This window comes from Bubalus kerabau, chromosome 15 (assembly GCF_029407905.1).
Source record: "Bubalus kerabau isolate K-KA32 ecotype Philippines breed swamp buffalo chromosome 15, PCC_UOA_SB_1v2, whole genome shotgun sequence".
Lineage (NCBI taxonomy): Eukaryota > Metazoa > Chordata > Mammalia > Artiodactyla > Bovidae > Bubalus > Bubalus kerabau.
The window spans coordinates 29,520,251-29,530,099 of NC_073638.1; the positions used below are offsets into that span (position 1 = coordinate 29,520,251).

At 43.8% G+C, this 9,849-nt stretch overlaps 1 long non-coding RNA gene across 1 annotated transcript; it reads right to left on the reverse strand.

The window, feature by feature from the left end:
- Nucleotides 1-6,879: 6,879 nt before the first annotated feature.
- On the reverse strand, nucleotides 6,880-9,821 carry LOC129628798 (uncharacterized). The gene is made up of 3 exons (XR_008702907.1): nucleotides 9,655-9,821; nucleotides 9,503-9,547; nucleotides 6,880-7,969 (listed from the first exon to the last, which is right to left on the reverse strand). It is a non-coding gene; the product is annotated as an uncharacterized LOC129628798 (long non-coding RNA).
- Between the last annotated feature and the right edge of the window lie 28 nt (nucleotides 9,822-9,849).

The window sequence follows — 9,849 nt, forward strand, 5'->3', positions numbered from 1 at the left end:
CTTCAGTGCCATCACCTCCCCTCCCTTCTCCACTACAGCCCTCTCCTCCCTCCGTCCCCTCCTCATCCCCTAAGGTGTCCCCTTGGCCCAACACTCCCTATTACTGCCCTCACCCCACTCCTGTCAGAATTGGTTTTTCTCCCATTTCACCTCTTTAACCGCTCTACCCCTGACAGACAGGAATTTTTCCCTCCCCCAGTGAATTAGTCCCTACAATAAAGCCTGATGCCACGTTGCTGTGTGTGTTTCTCTTCAATGGGCTCCACTTTGGGCTTCCCCGGTGGCTCAGCTGCTAAAGAATCCACCCACAATGTGGGAGACCTGGGTTTGATCCCTGGGTTGGGAAGATCCCCTGGAGAAGGGAACGGTTACCCGCTCCAGTATCCTGGCCTGGAGAATTCCATGGACTGTATAGTCCATAGGGTCGCAAAGAGTCAGACACGACTGAGTGACTTTCACTTAACTTTCACTTTGGGCAAACGTATAGAATCTATGTCCAGGCTGCAGCTGCTCCCAGTCCTCTCTCTGCCCTGGAACCCCAAAGTTACTTTTCCCAGGAAGTAGGAAGGTGTGGATGAGATAAGAATCCAAGAGTCAGAGTTCTCAGACCCATACCTGGACTGTGGGTTTTACACCATCCAAGGGCCCTGGGGTGGGAGTGAAGCCGAGGCTGGTCCACCACATGGGACCCAGAGGCCTGAGGGCCTTTGTGAAAGCCAGGAGCCAGGAGAGCAAGGGGAAGTGCTGCAGAAAGAGAGGCTCTGACCAAAAAACAACCCAGAGGGCCAGGACTTCCCTGGTGGTCCAGTGGTTAAAAATATGCCTTCCAATGCAGGGGTTGCTGGTTCAATCCCTGGGGGGAACTAAGATCCCACAACTAGAGAAGTCCAAGCACCATAATTACTGAGCCCAAGCACTCTAGAGCCTGTGCTCTGCAACTAGAGAAAGCCCTGGCTTTCTTCATCATGATGAATAACCAGCACAGTGAAGGGAAAAAAGCCAGAAGTCTACCAGAGTGAAACCCAAGGACAGGGTGCTGGGGATGGGGCAGGGAGGGGGGAAGAGGGGTTACAGTTACAGGGGGAGTGAAGAACAGGCTAAAGGGCACTAGGAGAAGAGAGAAGAAGTGGAACACCCTGCCAGAGGGTGCAAAAGTGGTACTGTGAGTAACCAAGGGGAATGAGTGGGAGTGGTCACTTGTGTTCTCTCCAATATGTTATTCCTTCTAAGGATCAGTGATCTTTGCCTTGCTCTTAGGGTAAAGACCAAAATTTTTGTGGTGACTTTCAAGGCCAGCCCGGGGTCTGTCCCCTAACTACCCCTCAGCTCTCACTATATCCCTTCTAATGTCCTGCGTTCCCTCTTGCCTCGAGGCCTTTGCACAGACTCTTCTTTAAGCCTGTGTGCGTGCTAAGTCGCTTCAGTCATGTCTGACTCTTTGCAACCCCATGGACTGTAGCCCACCAGGCTCCTCTGTCCATGGGATTGTCCAGGCAAGAATACTGGGGTGGGTTGCCATTTCCTGTTTCAGGGGGTCTTCCCAATTCAGGGAAGACTTCCGTCACCCACATTGCAGGCAGATTCTTTACCATCTGAGCTACACAGAAGCCCCTTCCTTAGGCCTACACTGCTTTTAAGACCACCCCCACCCCCAATTCCATTCTATTTGCATAGTTAACCCAGCTTCTCCAGGGAAGCCTTCTCTGACCTCCACCCCACCCCCACCATTAGGTTGGGTTCTCCCATTTTGTCTTTCATGGCATTACTATCGTTTATTACTATGTTTATGTGATTATTCAGTGGTCTTCCCTCCAGACTTTATGTTCCCTGAGAGTTGTCTCTTTGCTCCCAAGGGCCTATAGTACCTTTGTGGTTCCTGGGACATGGTGGATATTCAATACCTATTGTAGAACAAGTGAGCAAATGGATGAATCAACAAGCCCCTGAAGAGAAGGTGAGGGCTAGGAAAAGTGCCAAAAATTCTGAAAATGCAATAATAAATCACACAGAGCTAGAAGATCCTGGAGAGGGAGGCAATGGAAGAGAAAAACAACAGCATTTTTTAATTCCACAAACACTAACTTAGTGTTTATTGTGTGCCAGGTGCGAGAAATAAACTGTGAAAAGACACTCTTCCTTCCTTATAGAACTTACAGAGAATTTAGGGGAAGAGAGATTCCCCAAAGTGTGAACAGGTAAATAAAATTTCAATAAGTGTCATGATAGATGACAGGAGGTGAACAGGGGACCCTCCTTAGTTTGGGTGGGTTCAGCTCCCCTGAGGCCTGAAGTCAGGAAGGAGGGTCAGGGAGAATCCATCAGGCCCTTCTTCCCATCCTAACTGGACCAGCCAAGGGAGGTATGGTGCCCACTCTTCTTGTATTGTGGGCAGAGCATCAGCTGTCCTTGTTGTTCAGTAGCTAAGTCTTGTTGACTCTTTGCAACCCCATGAAGTGCAGCATGCCAGGCTCCTCTGTCTTCCACTATCTCCTGGAGTTTCCTCAAATGCAGGTCCATTGAGTCTGTGAGGCTATCTAACCATCTCATCCTCTGCTGCCCGCTTCTCCTTTTGACTTCAATCTTTCTTCAATCTTTCAGGGTGTTTTCCGAGTTGGCCCTTCGTATCAGGTGACCAATGGTGGTAAAGAATCTGCCTGTCAAGCAGGAGACCCTGGGTTGGGAAGATCCCCTGGAGAAGGAAATGACAACCCACTCCAGTATTCTTGCCTGGGAAATCCCATGGACAGAGGAGCCCAGCAGGCCACAATCCATGGGGTCCCAAAAGAGTTGAACACGATTTAGCAACTCAGCAACAACAACAAGAGCACCAGACATGGAGCCAAACTGTGCCACACATTAGAATCATCCAGGAGATTGGAGAAGGAAATGGCAACCCACTCCAGTGTTCTTCCCTGGAGAATCCCAGGGACATGGGAGCCTGGTGGGCTGCCGTCTATGGGGTCTCACAGAGTTGGACACGACTGAAGCGATTTAGCAGCAGGAGACTTTTAATAATCCCAACACTCAGGCCATATCCTACACCAGAATCAGAATGACTGGGGGTGGGAGTCAGGCATTAGTACTTTTTAAAGATCCCCAGGGGATTCCAACATGCAGCAAAGTTTGGAAATTACTGATATATACATTATTTATTTATTAATTTTCAGTTTCCCTCCTGCCTGTGCTCTGCTTCTAGAGTTCTGTCAAATGGATGTGGGTAGGGGGATGATATAAACATTTTTAAAGTCATGGTCATCACCATCACCATGGTCATCACCATACACATGGACATCACCAGATGGTCAACACCGAAATCAGATTGATTATATTCTTTGCAGCCAAAGATGGAGAAGCTCTATACAGTCAGCAAAAACAAGACCGGGAGCTGACTGTGACTCAGATCATGAACTCCTTATTGCCAAATTCAGACTTAAATTGAAGAAAGTAGGGAAAACCGCTAGACCATTCAGTTCAGTTCAGTCGCTCAGTCGTGTCCGACTCTTTGCGACCCCATGAATAGCAGCACGCCAGGCCTCCCTGTCCAACACCATCTCCCAGAGTTCACTCAAACTCACGTCCATCGAGTCGGTGATGCCATCCAGCCATCTCATCCTCTGTCGTCCCCTGTTCCACTTGCCCCCAATCCCTCCCAGCATCAGAGTCTTATCCAATGAGTCAACTCTTCGCATGAGGTGGCCAAAGTACTGGAGTTTCAGCTTTAGCATCATTCCTTCCAAAGAAATCCCAGGGCTGATCTCCTTCAGAATGGACTGGTTGGATCTCCTTGCAGTCCAAGGGACTCTCAAGAGTCTTCTCCAACACCACAGTTCAAAAGTATCAATTCTTCAGCACTCAGCTTTCTTCACAGTCCAACTCTCACATCCATACATGACCACAGGAAAAACCATAGCCTTGACTAGACGGACCTTTGTTGGCAAAGTAATATCTCTGCTTTTCAATACGCTATCAGGTTTGACCTAAATCAAATCCCTTATGATTATACAGTGGAAGTGAGAAATAGATTTAAGGGACTAGATCTGATAGACAGAGTACCTGATGAACTATGGACAGAGGTTCCTGACACTGTACAGGAGATCGGGATCAAGACCATCCCCATGGAAAAGAAATGCAAAAAAGCAAAATGGCTATCTGAGGAGGCCTTACAAATAGCTGTGAAAAGAAGAGAAGTGAAAAGCAAAAGGGAAAAGGAAAGATATTCCCATTTGAATGCAGAGTTCCAAAGAATAGCAAGAAGAGATAAGAAAGCCTTCCTCAGCGATCAATGCAAAGAAATAGAGGAAAACAACAGAATGGGAAAGACTAGAAATCTCTTCAAGAAAATTAGAGATACCAAGGGAACATTTCATACAAAGATGGGCTCGATAAAGGACAGAAATGGTATGGACCTAACAGAAGCAGAAGATATTAAGAAGAGGTGGCAAGAATACACAGAAGAACTGTACAAAAAAGAGCTTCATGACCCAGATAATCACGATGGTGTGATCACTCACTCACCTAGAGCTGGACATCCTGGAATGTGAAGTCAAGTGGGCCTTAGAAAGCATCACTACGAACAAAGCTAGTGGAGGTGATGGAATTCCAGTTGAGATATTCCAGATCCTGAAAGATGATGCTGTGAAAGTGCTGCACTCAATATGCCAGCAAATTTGGAAAACTCAGCAGTGGCCACAGGACTGGAAAAGGTAAGTTTTCATTCCAATTCCAAAGAAAGGCAATGCCAAAGAATGCTCAAACTACCTCACAATTTCACTCATCTCACATGCTAGTAAAGTCATGCTCAAAATTCTTCAAGCCAGGCTTCAGCAATACGTGAACCGTGAACTTCCTGATGTTCAAGCTGGTTTTAGAAAAGGCAGAGGAACCAAAGATCAAATTGCCAACATCCACAGGATCATCGAAAAAGCAAGCGAGTTCCAGAAAAACATCTATTTCTGCTTTATTGACTATGCCAAAGCCTTTGACTGTATGGATCACAATAAACTGTGGGAAATTCTGAAAGAGATGGGAATACCAGACCACCTGACCTGACTCTTGAGAAATCTGTATGCAGGTCAGGAAGAACTGGACATGGAACAACAGACTGGTTCCAAATAGGAAAAGGAGTATATTGTCACCCTGCTTATTTAACTTCTATGCAGAGTACATCATGAGAAATGCTGGGCTGGAAGAAGCACAAGCTGGAATCAAGATTGCCGGGAGAAATATCAATAACCTCAGATATGCAGATGACACCACCCTTATGGCAGAAAGTGAAGAGGAACTAAAAAGCCTCTTGATGAAAGTGAAAGAGGAGAGTGAAAAAGTTGGCTTAAAGCTCAACATTCAGAAAAATATCATGGCATCTGGTCCCATCACTTCATAGGAAATAGATCGGGAAACACTGGAAACAGTGTCAGACTTTATTTTGGGGGCTCCAAAATCACTGCAGATGGTGATTGCAGCCATGAAATTAAAAGACGCTTACTCCTTGGAAGGAAAGTTATGACCAACCTAGATAGCATATTCAAAAGCAGAGACATTACTTTGCCAACAGAGGTCCGTCTAGTCAAGGCTATGGTTTTTCCAGTGGTCATGTATGGACGTGAGAGTTGGACTGTGAAGAAGGCTGAGCGCCGAAGAATTGATGCTTTTGAACTGTGGTGTTGGAGAAGACTCTTGAGAGTCCCTTGGACTGCAAGGAGATCCAACCAGTCCATCCTAAAGGAGATTAGTCCTGGGTGTTCATTGGAAGGACTGATGCTAAAGCTGAAACTCCAGTGCTTTGGCCACCTCATGCGAAGAGTTGACTCACTGGAAAAGACCCTGATGCTGGGAGGGATTGTGGGCAGGAAAAGGGGACAACAGAGATGAGATGGCTAGATGGCATCACAGACTTGATGCACATGGGTTTTAGTGAACTCCGGGAGTTGGTGATGGACAGGGAGGCCTGGCGTGCTGGGATTCATGGGGTCACAAAGAGTTGGACGTGACTGAGCGACTGAACTGAACTGAAAATCATGATAATACAAACATTAAGGGCTTCCCTGGTGGTTCAGATAGTAAAGAATTCGCCTGCAATGCGAGAGCCCTGGGTTTGATCCTTGGGTAGGGAAGATGTCCTGGAGGAGGGCAAGGCAACCCAATCCAGTATTCTTGCCTGCAGAATCCCCATGGACAGAGGAGCCTGGCAGGCTGTAGTCCATGGGGTTGCAGGAAGTCGGACATGACTGAACGACTAAGCACAGCACAGCACATTCATTCTTTGCTTCCCTGGTGACTAGGTGGTAAATAATCTGCCTGCCAATGCAGGAGATGCAGGTTTAATCCCTGGGTCAGGAAGATCCCCTGGAGAAGGAAGTGGCGACCTACTCCAGCATTCTTGCCTGGAGAATCCCCATGGACAAAGGAGCCTGTTGCGCTACAGTCAGTCCATGGGGTGGCAAAGAGTTGGACACCACTGAGTGACAAAGCACACAATACAAACTTAAAATTTACGACTTTAACCATCTTTAAAATACATCTGTTTGGCTGCCTCGGGTCTTAGTTGCGGCACAGGGGATCTTTTGTGAGCTCTTCACTGAGGCATGTGGATTTCTCTCTAGTTGCCCCAGGGATGTGGGATCTTAGGTTCCCAACCAGGGATCCAACCCAAGTCCCCTACATCGCAAGGCAGATTCTTACCATGAAAGTCCCTGTTTCCACATTTTAAATACTGTGAATAGGCAGTCTTGAACATGGGTATAAAGATATCTATCCAAACCTCTGATTCCAGTTCTTCAGGGTATTAACCAAGAAATGAGACAGCTAGATCATATAGTAATTCTTTTATTTTTTTCTTTTTTTTTGAGAGCCTGCATCATTTTACATTCCCACCAGTAATTCACAAGGATTCCAATTTCTCCACATCCTAGTCAACACTTGTTATTTCCTGTATTTTCTTTGTTTATTTTTATAATAGCCATCCCAATGGATACGAAGTAGTATTTCATTGTGGTTTTTATTTGCATTTCTCTACTGCTAATGATATAAAAGCACATCTTTTCATGTGCTTATTGGACATCTGTATTTCTTCTCTGGAGAAATGTCTATTCAAGTCTTTTGCCCATTTTTAAACTGGGTTGTTTGGATTTTTTGATGATTTGTGGGATTTCTTTATACATTCTGGGTGTTAACCTCATCAGAGATATGATTTATATGATATTAACATTTTCAAATGATACATTAATTTAAAAGGGGCTATAAAACGGTAGATCCATTACAATAACTTTTTATATAAAACAAAATGAAACACAGGAAAAAGATTGGAATACTATACATCAGAATGTAATTAATTATTATCTCTGGTGGATAACAAGAATGATTTTTGTTTTCTTGTCTTTTTCTTTGTGCTTTCTGTATTTCCAAGTTTTCTGTATCAGGCATGTATTATTTTTATAACTAGGGAAATTATCATAAAATTACTGTTATTATTGATATTAAAGGTAGGGTGCCAGTAAATTTTTTAAAAGGAAGTTGTTGTTTTCACCATAGTTAAAACAACATTTATTGAGGGTCTCCTACATGCCAGGTACTACTCTCAAAGTTTCCAGTCTAGTAAGCAAGCAACTGGCAACACAGTACAGGGTGGATGGGCTCTGATGGGAAAACCCAGAATGCACAAAGAGGGGGCTGCCTCACCCTCTGGCCAAATATGAATAATTTAAGGATAAAACAAATACAGTACTGAATTATAATCCACTCTGTAACATATGATTTCCTTGGTGGCTCAGACGGTAAAGCGTCTGCTTACAATGTGGGAGACCTGGGTTTGATCCCTGGATTGGAAAGATCCCCTGGAGAAGGAAATGGCAATCCACTCCAGTATTCTTGCCTGGAAAATCCCATGGATGGTGGAGCCTGGTAGGCTACAGTCCACGGGGCTGCAAAGAGTCCGACACAACTGAGCGACTTCACTGCCACTTTTCACTTTCTGTAACATAAGAATCAATCTTTTGAGTCCATACTGATAACAAACAAATATGTGATAAAGAAAAGTTCTTCTTTACAAAAGAATGTGCTGTGCTGTGCTTAGTCCCGTCTGACTCTTTTGTAACCCCATGAACTGTAGCCCGCTCTGGTTCCTCTCTGTCCATGAGATTTTCTAGGTAAGAATACTGGAGTGGGTTGCCATTTCCTTCTCCAGGGGATCTTCCTGATCCAAGGATTGAACCTGCACCTCCTACATTTGTAGGTGGAGTCTTTATCACTTCGACACCTGGGAAGCTCTTACAAAAGACTGCCAACTAAAATAAATGGAGATAGAACGATAGATAGATTTAGAAAAATCAGGGAACTCCCTGGCAGTCCAGCAGTTAGGACGCAGTGCTTTCACTGTCATGGTCAGGGAACTAAGGTCCCACAGGATTGGAGGTGCAGTCAAAAAATATATATAAAATAAAATCATTTCACACGCATCATAGTAATGATTGATTTAGGCAAGAATCATAAATGGACACTAGAATTAGTGGGTACAAATTTGATGAGAAACAAGATTTTAGATCACTTTAATATATCTCCCCACAAATTGCTTACTAATTACAAAAGAGAGAAAAAAAAGGTACCTTCACAGTTGAAAAACATAATGGATACCACTAATAATGAGACAAACTGACATCACGGGTCTCTTAATGTGATGTACTAATAAGGAAACATCTCTTCTCTGACATTCTTGCCAAAATTACATAATCTAGTTATGAGGAAACAGGAACCTAAACTAAAAGACATTCTACAGAATAAATGGCCTGTACTCTTCAAAATGCCAATGTTATGAAAGATTGAAGTCTGAGAAATTGCTCCAGATTAAGGGCTAAAGAGACATAAAAATTAAATGCCTTGCATGATCCTGAAATGGATTCTAGATAATAAAGCAAAGTCATATAAAGCACATTATTGGAGCAATTGGTGAAATTTGAATAGGATCTGTATTTTAAATACAGTATTGAATCCATAAGGGCTTCCTTGGTAGCTCAGCTGGTAAAGAATCTGCCTGCAATGCGGGAGACCTGGGTTCGATCCCTGGGTTGGGAAGATCCCCTGGAGAAGGGAATGCTACCCACTCCAGTATTCTGGCCTGGGTCACAGAGAGTCAGACACAGCTGCACTCCTCTCTGCGATGGCCCACACTATGTCTTTGGAGTGTGCTTATCTCTGAATCTGAATAAATCTACTTCTTACCTATCAAAACAAAACAAACAAAAAGAGAATTGGACACGATTGAGTCACTTTCACTTTCACTGAATCCTTGTTAAGTTTTTTAATTTTCTCATTTCTGATTTTCTGGTTATATAAACCAATATCTTGGTTTTCAGGAAATACACACTTAAGTATTGATGGGTAAAGGGGCAGGATGTCAGCAAATTACTCTTGAGTAGTTCAGAAAAAGATAATGTATGTCTTACACAGAGAGAAAAACAAAAATGTGATAAAATGTTAATAATTGGTATAATTGGTTAGAGGACTTAACCAATTAGGTATACTGGAATTTTTTTATAGCAGTCTTGGGACTTTTCTGTAAATTTGAAAGTATGAAAAACAAAATTTAAGAATCACCATTCCAAAAAAATGACATAAAATAATAAAAACCACCATTTAATTCCATCTCCACTTTACACTTACAGATGCGATCTTGGATAAACCATAAAATCCTCCAAACTTCTAGAAAGTCTCTACTAATACCATCACAGGATCATTCTTGATTGGTAGACTGATTTACCAAATAAAAAAAGAGCTTGGGGTAAATGTAGAGGGGAAAGAGCGCCTGGGATCCCTCCCTTCCGAATCCCCAAGGTCCCCAAACCCCAAAGTGAAAGC